Raw genomic sequence first — 16,578 nt, 5'->3', positions numbered from 1 at the left:
GCAGAAGAAGAGTACTCAGGAGCAGCAAGGGAGAAGAAAGAACTCCTAAAATGTGATAGCGAAAAGGAGATGAAGGATTAGCCAAAATGGACAATGCTAGGACCAGACACCTCTCCTCACGTGGCCTCCCTGCAAGGCTCTGTGTGTGTAAGTTCTGCCAAGTAGCTCTCCGGGGCCAAAACAAAAAGATGAGGGGTATGTGCAGCGCCAAATAAACCACTGCCTTCCCTGGAGTCTTCAAAATGGCGGCTGCTCCACCCTCCCCAGTCGGTGCATTAAGGGGCTCGATGTGAGCTTCGCAATCCTCTTTTTGTAACCCTTTCGCTGTGTTTATTTGCTGGTAAGTTTATGGGGCTGTAATAAGGGATGTGAGTGGGCAGGTCTGAGGGTGCCACTTCCCCCGCTGACAGGTTCGTATATGCAGCTAGGTGGCTGCCTCCCAGGCTCTACCGCGGTCCCTATCACCCCGGGGGGAAACATCCTAAACAACGAAGTTTGAGTAACGAATGGCCTGAACCACGAATCCAGAACAACAACCAATCATTTAACCATGACTTCCTTTACAACAACTTATATAAACCATGAAACCTCGTCTGCAGCCCCTCTGAAATGCACCATTCGGCAATAGGCATGCGTCTTCATCCACGAGTCTACATTCATCATTCTATAGATGCTTTATTTAGCAACTACACCATCTACTGGCCAATCACCTTGCTCACGTCTCCTTTCAGTCCATCGTACTCGGTGGGTACCACAGATTCCACAATATATATATCTAATATGTTCTGATTACATACTGCCAGTTACCAATTCTCGTAATTTATGCAAATGGAGCATGCGGGGCTGGGGTAATATTAATGCAACAAGACTCTTGCTCCCGACCGGGGTATAAAAATTGCCCGTGGCTCCTTCCCTCCTCAGCATGCTCTGTTTGGACACAAGGCCTCGCCACTCCAGCCCCGTTCTCTCTGCCCCTCCCCACACACGCAGAGACACCCTAAGACCCTCAGATGTCTCCTCCTCAGAGCGTCTTTCATCTCAACTCCCCCCGCCTTTCGACGTTTCCCCACACCTCCTAGCCCCACGCACGAGGCTGGCTTCAGAGTGTGGAGGAGCAGCGGAGACAGGTAGGGACGGGAGTGCATGGAATTTACCCCCCCCATTAGAGCCCCCATTAGTGTGTAGTTTGGACCCGGGGGTCATATGTAGACGGGCTGCACCTATCACCTTACCTGATCACCATACTTTGTTCTGTTCCCCACCATTGCCCCACATTTCACCACTGCCATCCCTCGTCTGCATGGTTTTGCCCTCTCGCCAGCACACTGCATAGGAACTGAGGAAGGTGAGAACCAAAGTAGTGGGGCAGCGAGAGAGAGGTTACTGGCAGTGAAGTATAGGGCTGTGGAATAAGGGGCAGTGAATAGAGTTAGAAGGGGGAAAAACATTTGGAGTCTCTGAATGTGAGTGAGAGAGGACCTGGGGCAGGGAGTGAGTGACTTGCCCTGAAAGAGGCCATTTGCGGCCGAACATTGAAGGATGCATCAGGTAGGTCATGTATGGCTCACAACATCGATGAGGAGGGGTCAGATATCGGTGCACCGGATATCGGCTGTGAATAGTTGGTATCGGATTATTGAAGCGAATGGGGATCCTAAAGTGAACAATTATGTGTTTTGGACAGGACACGTGGGCTTTCTGGACTGTAACAGACGGGTTTCTTGATAGGGTTTTTGGGCAGTGAATAAGCGGGCTCTAAGGCAGTAAATGGAGCGTATGGAAATGAAGGCTTTATCTAGGACAGAGAATGAGGTTGTATCCTTAAAATGTTAAAAACATACGGAATAAAAAGAACATAATGGTGAAAATGGGTAATGAGCAATTTAAATATATTTTGTGGTTTAGGAACTCGTTGTAAACAATGTAGTTGTTTGGCATTCCTCATTGTTTGCCTTCGTGGTTAAGGAATTCGTGGTGTAGGCAGTAGTTGTTCAATCATACATCCCACCCCGGGGCCTCCGCATGCGATACCAGCCTCACATGCGCACTCCAATCCCAGCATGGGGCAGAGGCATGCTGCACCTGTGGTAGCGGGTGTGAACAGGGTGGGAGGAGGAGGCTTATACTCACCACACCAGCGTTGAAGGTGGGACCCCTGCGGTCTCTCTCCTCGCAGCCCAAGGGTCGTAATTTAGGCCAGGGATGACCGGGCCGGACTCCAGGCCGCGCTGCGTCAACTTGATCAGCTCCACCCACTCAGCGGATCAAGGCTTGGTTCAGGCAGTTTGCTGGCGGTCCAGGAGGTCATCTACGGCTCCGAGTCTTCTCCGCAGCATAGGGAGCAACAGGATCGCGTTCAGGTGCCATCAGCAGTGATTAGTTAGGAGACAGCTTGGCCACGCCCTCCTCTGGTGACAAGTAAGTTCATTGTGACATATAGAAGAAACCTGTCGCTAAAAGAGAATGCCTAAAAAAAGGGGCCTTACCTTGGACTGAAAAGTTACAATGGTACAATGGTACAACATAAAGAACGATCTCAAGATATGAGTTTAAGAGAAAGGATGGAGAGAGGGCATAGTATGAAAACCATCAACATATATTTGCCTTATTAAAGTTTGCTTTATATGGGGGGAGACAGAATAAGTTGTCAGGTGTCAACCCCCGGTTTTACCGACGAAATGTGAGGGGCTAGCTGTATGATAAAATTGTAAGACAAGCATTTGCAATGCATAGGTCTCGCATTAGGAAAGTTTGAGCTATTGGTATTGTAAATGACAACTTTTTTATTTATGTTTTGTTTTTTGAAAATAGCGAAATTAATAGCTTTGTCATTTACAATGCCAATAGTTATAAATTTCGCAAATGTGACACCTATAGCGTTTGTAATGCAATATGTGTTGTATTTACGTGACTTACATGTATTGATATTACAAATATGCTGCTACCAGCCTGCGGCTGCGACAATGAGTCTCCGCAGAACTTGGTGCACTTTTTATTTATCTGTCCTTTTTATGATCTACCTCGGAGGTTTTATCTCAAGCCCCTCCTCAAAAAACTGAACTTTACCCAGGTTAGACCTGTACTCTGTTATTTGCAATTACTAAACCCCGAAAGTACTTTATTTGTGATTGGCTTCTTAAAATCAGCCTTAAAATTTAGGAATAGCATGGAGGGTTAATTGCTTAGTACTGCTCTTATTATCCTATTCGCCCTAATGTGATTGTTACTTTTAACATGTGTTTTTAGACCACTTTTGTTTTATTGTGTGATTTTATCAATTGTGCTTTTATGGTTGTTTCTGTTTGAATAACCGAATAAAGATTTTGGATGAATATTACAAATAACAATGGCTTTTAATTTTTTTCCAATAATTAATACTTAAATAAAAGTTATTGTAATTTATAATGGCAATAGCTTAAAGTTTTGTAAATAACTTTTGTGAAGATTATGTTCAGTGTATTTTATTGTGACGAAAATCCAAGAACAGAAGTGAAATATTGACATCTTTTTGTTACATTTGTAATAAAGCTTGAAACATTGAGAGAACATATTTGAACCAGGTGTTGTTGAATGGTTGCACAGATTGATGCTGTGGTGGCGCTGAGTGAAGTGATGGCGAACGAGTGATGCTGTGGCGTTCAGTGATGCTGTGGTAGCGCATAGTGATGTTGTGGTGCCCCTGAGTGATGCTGTGGTGGTGCGAAGTGATGCTGTAAGCTATGCTATGTTTTGTTTTGCTATCCTATGTTTTGTTTTGTTATGCTATGTTTTGCTATGCTATGCTTTGTTATGCTATGTTTTGTTATGCTATGCTATGTTTTGTTATGCTATGCTATGTTTTGCTATGCTATGCTTTGTTATGCTATGTTTTGTTATCCTATGCTATGTTTTGTTGTGTATGCTATGTTCTGTTGTGTTTTGTTATACTATGCTATGTTTTGTTGTGTTTTGCTATGTTTTGTTATGCTATGTTGTGTTTTATTATGCTAGGCTATGTTTTTTGTGTTTTGCTTTTTTTGTTTTGCTATGCTTTGTTATGGTATGGGTGAGGGGTTGAGGGTGAGAGGGTGTGTGAGGGTGAGAGGGTGTGTGAGGGTGGGAGGGTGAGTGAGGGTGTGTGAGGGTGCGGGTGTAGGTGTGGTGTGTGAAGGTGAGGGTGAAGGGGTGCGAGGGTGTGGAGGTGTGAGGATGAGAGGGTGTGTGAGGGTGAGGGTGTGTGAGGGGGGTGAGGGTGAGGGGGTGTGAGGGTAAGGGGGTGTGAGAGTGAGGGGGTATGTGAGGGTGAGGGTGTTAGGGAGATGGGGTGTGAGTGTGTGAGGGGGTGTGAGGGTGAGGGGGTGAGGGGGTGTGAGGGGGTGTGTGAGGGTGAAGGTGTGAGGGTGTGTGAGGGTGAGGGGGTGTGAGTGTGTAGGGGTGTGAGGGTGAGGGTGAGTGAGGGTGGGGGAGAGGGTGAGTGAGGGTGAGGGGGTGTGTGAGGGTGAGGGAGTGTGAGGGTGAGCGGGCGTGAGGGTGAGGGTGTGAGAGGGAGGGTGAGGGGATGTGAGGGTGAGGGTGAGAGGGTGTGTGAGGGTGAGAGGGTGTGTGAGGGTGAGGGTGTGTGAAGTTGAGGATGAGGGGGTGAGGATGAGGGGGTATGAGGGTGAGGGTATGTAAGTGTGAGGAGGTGTGTGAGGGTGAGGGGGTGAGGGTGAGTGGTGTGAGGGTGAGGGCGTGTGAGGGTGAGGGTGTGTGGGGGTGTGAGGGGGTGAGGTTGTGAGGGTGAGGGTGTGAGGGTGAGTGAGGGTGTGTGTGGGTGGGTGAGGGTGTGTGAGGGTGAAAGGGTGTGAGGGTGTGTGAGGGTGAGGAGGTGTGAGGGTGAGGGTCTGAAGTAAATGGTGGCAGGGCAGACATCATACGACTGAGAGAAGAGACTGCATGGTGACTGCGTTAGTCAGTTTCAGTATCAGGAGGGGCAGAGTCAGCACACTCTGCGAAGGATCAACGTGTCTAGAGGCAAAGCATAGCGGATGTAGCATTGCAGCTAGCAAGTCGTGTGTTTACAAGTTGAGTGTCCCTAGAGAGATGGCAACACAGCAACAGCATTTGAGGAGCAAGGCTACTGTAAACAAGCACGGTAGGCTTTCACTTTCGTCCCGAAAAAAAAATGAGAAAGGTGCAGAGAACGCCGAACAAACACAGCTTCCCCGCTAAATGGATGCAAAAAAAACAAGCTCTCTTGGCATTACTGTGGCGGGGGAGCACATTTCTTTGAAGTCTGATGCCAAGGCTCAGGCAAATGGTGGTGTGCGATGTGCATGCGGAGGGGTGGGGGAGCAGCAACCTTTGAAGTCTGATGCCGAAGCACAGACAAATGGTGGTGTGTGATGTGGCTGGCTCTGTGCACGCGCATAGCTCACATGAAGTATACACGATCCGCAACTAGGTAGACAATTCTTTTGAGGGGGTAAGGGTGAGGGGTGTGAGGGTGTGAGGGAGGGTGAGGGTGTGAGGTTGAGTGAGGGTGTGTGAGGGTGAGGGGGTGTAAGGGTGTGTGAGGGTGAGGGGGTGTGAGGGGGTGTGAGGGTGAGGGGTGTGAGAGTGAGGGGGTGTGAGCGTGAGTGAGGGTGTGAGGGTGAGGGTGTGTGAGGGTGAGAGGGTGTGAGGGTGAGGGGGTGTGAGGGTGAGGGGGTGTGAGGGGGTGTGAGAGTGAGGGGGTGTGAGAGTGAGGGGGTGTGAGGGTGAGGGTGTGTGAGGGTGAGAGTGTGTGAGGGTGAGGGTGTGTGAGGGTGTGAGGGTGAGGGGGTGTGAGGGTGAGGGAGTGTGAGGGTGAGGGGGTGTGAGGGTGAGGGGGAGTGAGGGTGAGGGTGAGGGGTGATGAGGGTGAGGGGTTGAGGGTGAGAAGGTGAGAGGGTGTGTGAGGGTGAGAGGGTGCGTGAGGGTGAGAGGGTGAGTGAGGATGTGTGAGGGTGCGGGTGTGGGTGTGGGTGTGTGAAGGTGAGGGTGAGGGGGTGTGAGGGTGTGGAAGTGTGAGGATGAGAGGGTGTGTGAGGGTGAGGGTGTGTGAGGGGGTGTGAGGATGAGGGTGAGAAAGGTGCAGAGAACACCGAACAAACACAGCTTCCCCGCTAAATGGATGCAAAAAAAACAAGCTCTCTTGGCATTACTGTGGCGGGGGAGCACATTTCTTTGAAGTCTGATGCCAAGGCTCAGGCAAATGGTGGTGTGCGATGTGCATGCGGAGGGGTGGGGGAGCAGCAACCTTTGAAGTCTGATGCCGAAGCACAGACAAATGGTGGTGTGTGATGTGGCTGGCTCTGTGCACGCGCATAGCTCACATGAAGTATACACGATCCGCAACTAGGTAGACAATTCTTTTGAGGGGGTAAGGGTGAGGGGTGTGAGGGTGTGAGGGAGGGTGAGGGTGTGAGGTTGAGTGAGGGTGTGTGAGGGTGAGGGGGTGTAAGGGTGTGTGAGGGTGAGGGGGTGTGAGGGGGTGTGAGGGTGAGGGGTGTGAGAGTGAGGGGGTGTGAGCGTGAGTGAGGGTGTGAGGGTGAGGGTGTGTGAGGGTGAGAGGGTGTGAGGGTGAGGGGGTGTGAGGGTGAGGGGGTGTGAGGGGGTGTGAGGGTGAGGGGTTGTGAGAGTGAGGGGGTGTGAGGGTGAGGGTGTGTGAGGGTGAGAGTGTGTGAGGGTGAGGGTGTGTGAGGGTGTGAGGGTGAGGGGGTGTGAGGGTGAGGGAGTGTGAGGGTGAGGGGGTGTGAGGGTGAGGGGGAGTGAGGGTGAGGGTGAGGGGTGATGAGGGTGAGGGGTTGAGGGTGAGAAGGTGAGAGGGTGTGTGAGGGTGAGAGGGTGTGTGAGGGTGAGAGGGTGAGTGAGGATGTGTGAGGGTGCGGGTGTGGGTGTGGGTGTGTGAAGGTGAGGGTGAGGGGGTGTGAGGGTGTGGAAGTGTGAGGATGAGAGGGTGTGTGAGGGTGAGGGTGTGTGAGGGGGTGTGAGGATGAGGGTGAGGGGGTGTGAGGGTAAGGTGGTGTGAGAGTGAGGGTGTGTGTGAGGGTGAGGGTGTTAGGGTGATGGGGTGTGAGGGGGTGTGTGAGGGTGAAGGTGTGAGGGTGTGTGAGGGTGAGGGGGTGTGAGTGTGTAGGGGTGTGAGGGTGAGGGTGAGTGAGGGTGGGGGAGAGGGTGAGTGAGGGTGAGGGGGTGTGTGAGGGTGAGAGGGGGTGTGAGGGTGAGAGGGTGTGTGAGGGTGTGTGAGGGTGAGGGTGTGTGAGGTTGAGGATGAGGGGGTGAGGATGAGGGTGTGTGAGGGTGAGGGTGTGTAAGTGTGAGGAGGTGTGTGAGGGTGAGGGGGTGAGGGTGAGGGGTGTGAGGGTGTGTGAGGGTGAGGGTGTGTGGGGGTGTGAGGGGGTGAGGGTGAGGGAGGGTGAGAGGGTTGTGAGAGTGAGGGGGTGAGGTTGTGAGGGTGAGGGTGTGAGGGTGAGTGAGGGTGTGTGTGGGTGGGTGAGGGTGTGAGGGTGAGTGAGGGTGTGTGAGGGTGTGTGAGGGTGAAAGGGTGTGAGGGTGTGTGAGGGTGAGGAGGTGTGAGGGTGAGGGTCTGAAGTAAATGGTGGCAGGGCAGACATCATAAGACTGAGAGAAGAGACTGCATGGTGACTGCGTTGGTCAGTTTCAGAATCAGGAGGGGCAGAGTCAGCACAGTCTGCGAGGGATCAGCGTGTCTAGAGGCAAAGCATAGCGGATGTAGCATTGCAGCTAGCAAGTCATGTGTTTACAAGCTGAGTGTCCCTAGAGAGATGGCAACCCAGCAACAGCATTTGAGGAGCAAGGCTACTGTAAACAAGCACGGTAGGCTTTCACTTTCGTCCCGAAAAAAAAATGAGAAAGGTGCAGAGAACGCCGAACAAAACACAGCTTCCCCACTAAATGGATGCAAAAAAAACAAGCTCTCTTGGCATTACTGTGGCGGGGGAGCACATTTCTTTCATACATGCCAACATTTCAGAAGAGCAAAGAGGGAGATTTACATTAAAAAAAAAAAAAGATCGGTAGAATGGGGCCTTTAATCGGGTTACCGTCATGTGGAAGTGTGCTACTGTTTAGAAGCATGGAGCGCCCATGACAGGCAGAGAGAGGGTGATGCAAGTGTTGAACACTGGCCTGGCAGATTACTGGCAGTGTATACCCACCCCCACCCCCTCCCTCTCTCCAACCCCCGCCCTAACAGCTTCCCGGACACACACACAGCCGTCCCCGAGTACTTCATAGGTCTTTAAAAGCCCATTCGCTTGTTAATGAGGCGTTGTTGGTATTTCAGTCCTTCCAGAGCTCCTGCCTGCTACTCTTGACTATTGCTGGAAGAATTAGCATGTTTCACAATACCTACCAAGCCCTGTCAGCTGAAACCCCCGAGGAATCGGGTTTTTGCTTTCAGGAATCGGGAGGCGGGAGACTAGCCTTCAAATCGGTAGTCTCACGCCTGAATCGGGAGGGTTGGCATGTCTGATTTCTTTGAAGTCTGATGCCAAGGCTCAGGCAAATGTTGGTGTGCGATGTGCACGCGGAGGGGTGGGGGAGCAGCAACCTTTGAAGTCTGATGCCGAAGCACAGACAAATGGTGGTGTGTGTGATGTGGCTGGCTCTGTGCACGCGCATAGCTCACATGAAGTATACACGATCCGCAACTAGGTAGACAATTCTTTTCCGCTTACTATAATCTCACCTATTTATCCCTGCGGGATATAATAGGCGAGACATGTAATATATAAGGTCTATCGAAGGCCATTGACTCCAAATGAGCACCAAGTCTCTTACCTAATCATAACCCCAGATGTCCATGTTGGCACTATGCAATATAGCACCTTCTACGGACTAGATCCGTGTTATGTTTAACTATGTAGGCCGCATTTTACTTAATTTACTTAATGCAGAGAAGAATCAGTAATTCTACCTGTCTCATTAATATATTGTACGCACTTGTCACATGTAAAATAGGATTGTCTACAGGCTCGACATCAGGGCACAAGTCCTAAATAAAGATTTGGGGGGACGCTGACGTCACAACAGGAAGTGGCGTCACGAAAGGTGGCTTGCATCAGACTCATTGCCTCCCCTCGCTCACCCCTTAGATGCAATTGCATCAGAGAAGCCAGCGCGTAAGCTGCATTCTGAATGAGCTCCGATCTCGCCCCAGGGAGGCCAAAGGGTGAATGTGTGGCGCCATTTGCTCCAGTTATCAAGCTCCCAGTAAGATAAGTGGTGAGATATCGTCCACCTGCGTGGTACCCCGACTCGAGCCCTGCTCGACATACCCATGCTGTCAAAACTGGCTGTGACTGTAGTTTGGCTTGGGTTCAAAGGGCTTGAGCCCCCCCTCACCCCCACTCCCCCCCCTTGTCTGTGTCAACCTGGGCTGAGACAGCTTCCTGGGCTGGCGACCGTCTTATTGCAGCTGCACCCGAGTACTTCACAGGTCTTTAAAATACCATTTACTTGTTAACGAGGCTTTGTTATGTTTACACCCCTTCTTGGAGCCCCAGCATCTCCCCTCTGGTTCTTGCTGGAAGAATTAGACCCTCCCCCCACCCCCGAAATTTTTACTAATCCCCCCCCCCTCCAACAGACACCCATTTGGCTCCAGTAGCGCCACTGAGTTTGGCCACAGAACTAGTCTTTACAGTTGTAACGGTCACTTTTATACTGTTCTTTTATTCATGTTGTGGCACAAACCGATACGTTTATTATATAACTACGGGTTATTCACGTGTTTTAATTATAATTGCATAGATGCTATGGCATACTGCCAGCCAGTATGGACGTCTGGGGCCGCCGCCTCCAGGAAAGTGAGGTGAAGGCGGATTCCCCAGCTGAGTATCTCTGCTGTATCTCCCCCGCACTGTCGTTGCCCCTACGACACTGTCGCCTGTGCCGTCATGCGGCTCGCGGCTCGCTACGCGTGGCTTAACACTGCCTCCTTAGGTCAGGCGTTCACCTCAGCGTCAGAGTCCAAATTTCTGGGAAAGGACTGTTAACTGTTAACATATATATGCGAGAAAACGATCTTCCCCTGCACCGTTCTTTTGAAGGAGCAGAACTGGTGACAAGGACTGCTGCCCCAGTGTGTTTTTGCAGCGCGGTGCAGACGCTGCATGGGTCGTGCTCACAAATTCTTCTGTGCAGGAGGACTAGGGCAGTTGTATTTGCTCTACGAGAAAATCGTCTCAGACTTGGGAATGGTCTGGGCCCATTACCATGTGTTAGTGGCGATCATCAGTCTTAGTTCCTATCGCTTGAGTAAGATAACAACGAAAGACATTAAAGCTATGGGAATGAACTCTTTATGAAAGACGCTGGAAAGGGGGCAGCAGAAAAGGTGCCTCCCTTCCTTGAGAATCAATAGAAAACATCTGCATTTGCATCCACGTCTGCTGACGTAAATCACTGAAGGATTGGCGGCAACATTTTAAGATGTCGGTATCCAGTTTAAGATGTCGGTATCCAGTTCTACAGCGGAAGATGTTCATGATGGACAGGGCTGACTCGCTAAATGTCCTAACCGGGCATTGGAGGAAGCAGACAGAGGTCCATGGGACTGCTGAAGGCCATGCCCAATCACATGTTTGCACTGTTCATCACAAGGAAAGGTTCTGGTTAGATCACAGACGCTGTGCAAAAAACAGTATCTGCCATTGGACCTGACCCTCTTAATATCGGGAACATCCCCTTGTAAACCACAAGATTACCTTTCTTTTCAGAGTGACAATTGGGAAAGATTAAAACAGTTAAAGTAGCTTTAGGGGAATCATTTATCCACAAGGAAAAACATTGTGTGAAAACAAAGCAAAAAATGACAAAGTGGACATGCATATTTCTATTCGGTTTCTGCATTTGGTAATGCATACCTGTACATTTCCATGTGCGTTAAAGTATGCTCATGTTTCTGAGCCTCGGAATGTGTGATAGTTACAGATGGTTATGAGTTCACTGATGATGAAGCATGGCCTCCAGAGAAGTGTGTGAGGCCTGGCCATACATTTTTGTATGAATCCCTGGTCCTTAAATATAGGTAAGCATAGATGACTCCCAGATTCCCCTAAAGAGTGGTACAAAAAGTTCCCTGTTTAGAACTGTTGATGGTCTTCATAGGTCTGTCTCATCTGTTCTTTTTTCAGAGCAGGCTGTGATTAGGAAGGATGCAGAAGACACCAGCCTGGGGTTTTCTCTCATTCCTTGATCCCAAATAGTGGGGATCTTAGGGTTTATGTCATTTGGGCTTCCCCCAAGGAACCTACTTATATTTGTTACGAGGAACTTGGCATGAACTATCTGGAAGATAAGACCAGATGGGCTCCCCTTCTATTATGGCACTCAATATCATCTAATCTGGCTACAACATTTAGTTGTGATGTCATTTCTGTTTGTTTGAGGCTGGAAACAATTCCTTGGGCTCATCACATTAAACATTAAATGAAGATATTGACTTTAGATTGGACTCAGTTAGCAATTTGTTGTCTTTCATTAAGTGCTGGAGCAAGTATGCGTGAAGTAAAACCTTGCCTCTGTGATTACCTTTTCCCATAAAATTGTCTTTTCTTTTGTGTTGTGTACAGAGAAACTTGAGAAAAATGTTAATACCCCTTGTGAGTCATTTGGGATTTACAAAATGCAGGTCCGCCCTGGTGTATTTACAACTTTTAGAACTCCTTTAGCTTGTTATTTTGTGAGTCATTTTGTATCAGCTGCTGTTCGTTGCAGGAATGCTTTATCATTATGACCTTCTGCATTTTTTTAATAGCGTTATGGGTATTATATACATCTTTTAACATCATATATTTATTTCCTTCTGTAGTGTGTAATGAATTTATGAGATCTGCTTGTTGATATTTTTATGGATAGTTTTAAATTTGAAATAAACAAATTCACTACTACTACTACATGACTTGTAAGTAACATTGGCAGCAGCGAGTGCCTGAGTCAATGGTCGATCTTGCTGTTATCCCATACTGTTTCAAACCAACCACATAGCTACATTAACTAATCATTTTGGGGCAGATTTATGAGGCACTTGCGCCACGTTTACGCCGCTGTTGCGTCGCGCAAGGCGGCGTAAACGTGGCGCATCCCTACGAACGATTTACAATGTGACGCATCTAGGCAGATGCGTCACGTTGTAAAGCCCTGCGCCGCTTGTGGGCGTTCCGGCGCAGGGTGGGCGTTCCGGGGCAGGTGCGCCTCGCAAAAGTGGCTGAGTGAAATCTATAAGATTTCACTCAGTCACTTTCTGGCCAATGCTGCGTCAAAAGCCTGCGCCTGCTTGAAGCAGGCGTAGGTCTTGACGCAGCATTGTTAAGATGGGGCACCCCGAGCCTTGCTGGAGCTGCGTCGCGCTTGCGACGCAACTCCAGCAATGCGTCACCTTTACGGCACAGATGCGTCACGCATCTGTGCCATTTTTGCCCCATGGTGCGCCGCATTATAAATGCGGCGCACCATGGGTGGCGGAGCTGCGGCGCACTGTGGCGCACATTAACTGGCGCATCCCTGGGGATGCGCCAGTTAACATAAATCTGCCCCTTTATATTTATCACAATCTTTGTTAGGTTGGTAGTCTGCATGGTTGACAAGTAGCAGACTGGGTGTTTACGGTGAGATGGAGGCAATTATGTAAGGGTTCTATCTTGCTACTGCTATTGGTTTTACCAATTCTGCCTGCTTTAGAAATGCACTGGCATTGACAAAGACAATAGTGGCAACGAGTTATCCTCAAAGTAGAGAAAACATAGTTGTCTATATCGAATAATATAGAAAAATGTTTTCAAAACTTGAATGTATGGAAACATTGTTTTTATTTGTTACTCTTGGTCTTTATGTAACACACATATTTTTTACAATCACTTTGCCGTTAGTGTCGTAACGTTTAGAGACGGAACCTCCACTCCAGAAATTTGTTCCAATGTGTCAATAAGGGAAATATGCCTCAGCATCCAATCAATCACTTTCCCAATCTCTTGTTCTTTCTATAGTTTTGTGCAACAATTTTCTTTTACTGCACCTCCCGATTACACAACGCTAGAATAATGCTGACGATAACATGTTCTGGCCACGTTTCTAGGATGTTAGGCCAAGGCTAGCTGGTAAACAAGGCTACTCCATATCCTATGACATGAATAGCAATGAAAAACAACCGCCCTTGAAATTTTTCAGTGTTGACTTTGTTGCACACACTATAGAAAAACACACTCTTGCTCGTCCTCTTACCAGGAAAAAAGATACTAACTCATGAAATGTTGACATCAAGGCTCCAGCATCACATGCTCACTCTTTTGCTGCTTGCATGGGCAGCTCATACTAACCAGTGGTCTCCACTGAATAACAACAAGCCATAGCAAAGCTAACAGGTATGTTGTTTACTTCTGTTGTAATGATGTATTTACATACAAATGTGTACCATTGTGATGCAATACTTTCTTCTCACACCATTGGCACTGTGTGTCACCCACCCCTGTACATTCCACAGCTAACAGTTGCTCATCGGTTACCTATTCCTTATTCTGTTGACCATCATCTGAACCAGATGTGTCTGGGGTTTGTATGAATAAAACTTATTTATATCCTCTATTGAAGTATTACTCTTCTTTACTAAAGCTGTCAGCGTTTATTTTGGCATTGTTAGTATTTGATTTGTTATGGTTTTTGTAAAACTATTGTTTTAGGGGTGCTGCTGGGCCCTCATCCATATGAAACCATTGGCTAAAATCAAAAATAGTTTTTGTCCACCTAAAGTGCATTGCCATAGTAATCTCGGGCACCAAAGGGAATTATATTGTGTGTGGGGTTCTATGACAGATTATAATGACACCATAAGATTGTGTCAAAAATTTAATCCACAAACATATCCATTTACCTTCTTTAAATCTTTATATGTAAACTTTCAAAATAGCAAGCCAAAAATATTATGAAACAGAATATCATTAACAAGAAAGTATTTATATTGAAATATTCATATATATATATATATATATATATATATATTGCAACACGCTCCAACTCTGTGTCGTCAGAAAAATGGCAAGCACACAAGTAATCCGATGTGTAGAAATGCTTTATTGAAAACCCCCTCACCCCAGACAGACGCGTTTCGCTATCAAAGCTTCGTCAGTGTCAGCTTGTGTTTGTGATCATGTAAACAAGAACAGGTCCCAACAGGTATTATTTAAAAGACTGTTTCAGTAGGGGTATGCCACAGGCATTACTAAGAACAGAACACAAGGAGTCAGAGGAATTGAACAAAGGGTGGTATTATTCACCAAGGACAAGGGGTAATGCATTTACAGTTTAAGACAGCACTGTAAAGATTAGATCTTGTGACAACCCAGTGGCACTTGGTGCAAGGTGCTATATACAGTTTGAAGTGAAATGAGAAGTGCAAGTGCTTTTAAAAACAGCATAAGTGGCGCATACATGGAATTATGTACATCATTTAAAGCTTCAATTACAGAACAAGTTACAATCACTTGGACAATAGTTTTCCATAAAAGCTTTAAGTGTGATATGCGTCGTATGGTTCAAGCTGTGTGGTCGACGGCGTTTCGATCCCCTTGATTTAGGATCGTCATCAGGACGGGGTTGTCGATAGGTACAGTGCTGTGGACAAAGGAGGGGAGTAGTGAGCAAGGGCAATTGGCGGGCGGGGAGGGGTAGGTGAGGGGTGGGGGATAGGTAATTGACTGAAGCGTATTAGACCTATCGTGAAAAAAGGGGGCCGTGACTGTAGTGGTGGCCAGAAAGGGAAGGAGAGTGCTGTTAGGGGTGACTAATGTGGAAATATGGCCCGGCGGGGAGGAGACCCTTAAGTGGAACGGTGAACCACATATAGGGGATTACACTTACAAGGTGCCTGTAATGGAGGCGAGGCTGGCGGCACACACGGATGTTGATCGCGTCAATTTACTGTGAAAGAAATATTGACGTGAGTATTAAATAACAGGGATGTCACAGGAATTATGCGGGGCGGACTGGCGATATGATTACCTGATCGCGTTCCGTCCTAGAGCTGCTCGCAAAGTAGGGCAGCGTCTGGAAAGAGAGAGCGCGCATGCGGTCAGTGAGGCTGATAGGCGCTCCGTGATAGAGCTGGAGTTACATCCTAAGTACGATCTGGGAGTGTGGACCCTCCGAGATGCTCTTACCAGAAATCAGGTACAGCTCAGAGGCAGGCGCTCATCTGGCGTGGCTGATCGGCAGTAAATGCGGGAACAGACCGCGCATTACCTGTGTCCTGGGTTATGTCCAGGCTGCCGTGGGACGGGGGGGGGGCGGGGTTGGGCGTGAGCCAGGGGCGGGGTGGGGGATGTGTCGCGAGGTCATTGGTCAAGGGAGAGGGACGGGGGCGGGAATGGGAGGGGCCGGGGAGGAGTGGTTGGGTGTGGGAGAAGGTTCCCATGGAAACTCAAGCAAAACAGGAAGGGAAGCAGTATCTGAGCGCCGTCAAAGACCGGCAGTCACGTAGAAAGGAAATTATCAGCAATTTTGTGTAATCAAAAGGTAAAACAACTCAAGTGGCGCTTTCGGCGTCTAGAGCAGGAAACACATATAACAATTAAGAATGTTTTTGCCAGCAGGTGCATGTGAATCATAACCATAATTGCAATGCACACAACAATAGAGCATATTTTAACCAACACAGCAGGGTTTGTTTGGTGTAAAACCGGGGGGTTAATTTACAGAATGTATTAGATGCTTGGAGAATACGAAAGCCAAATAAAGGGGCTTGGTCTGGACAAAGGGTTCATAATGCAATGATCATATCGTTGGTACTGTTTATGTACCTACTGCCATGTACTGGAGACAATACGTGAATGTGATCATAACAGGGAAAGGATTAAAACAAACAAAGGCATATTAAATTAACAGAAACGAAGTAGGTTGTTTTGGTGTGAAACCAGGCAGTTAGTTTACAGAGAAATGTTAAAGGCTTAGGAGGTACAATAAACCTGTTGAAGTCAAGGTCGATACAGGTTTGTATTACGTGAATCGCACTTCAGGGGAGAGACTTAGGTGGTGATAGTGCTAGTCCATTCATCAAGGGTGTTGAGCCCTCGGTTGACAGAGTCAACCCTGGCGATCCATTTGCATTCAGCTCTGTTGAGCAGCGCAGTCATGTTGCCTCCTCTGAGAGGTAGGGTAGGTTTCTCAATGACCTGCCATCTTAGGTCCGTGTCAGTATGGGAATGCTCAATGAAGTGTGAGACCAGGGGTGCTGTGAGTACCTTGCAATTGATTCTGCTTTTATGTTGTATGATCCGCTGTTTAATCATTTGCGTTGTCTGGCCGATGTAGATCAAATCACACGGGCATCTGATGGCATAAATCACGTTTTGTGTTTTGCAGTTGGTTTGATGAGTGAGCTGGTGTGTTTGTCCCCTGAATTTGAATTCTTTGGTGTTCATTGTCAATTCGCATACACTACAGGACTGGCATTTGAAATGTCCAATGACCGGGGGCATGCCCCATGCTGCCGTGATGGTGTTAGTATTTCTCTCGGTGCTGGATGTCGGCCAAGTGATGGCATGAACGAGGTGGTTAGCGATGTTATTACCTCTCTGATAA

The sequence above is a fragment of the Lissotriton helveticus genome, chromosome 7 (assembly GCF_964261635.1).
Source record: "Lissotriton helveticus chromosome 7, aLisHel1.1, whole genome shotgun sequence".
NCBI classification, from domain to species: domain Eukaryota; kingdom Metazoa; phylum Chordata; class Amphibia; order Caudata; family Salamandridae; genus Lissotriton; species Lissotriton helveticus.
Note: the sequence above shows the minus strand (reverse complement) of the source record.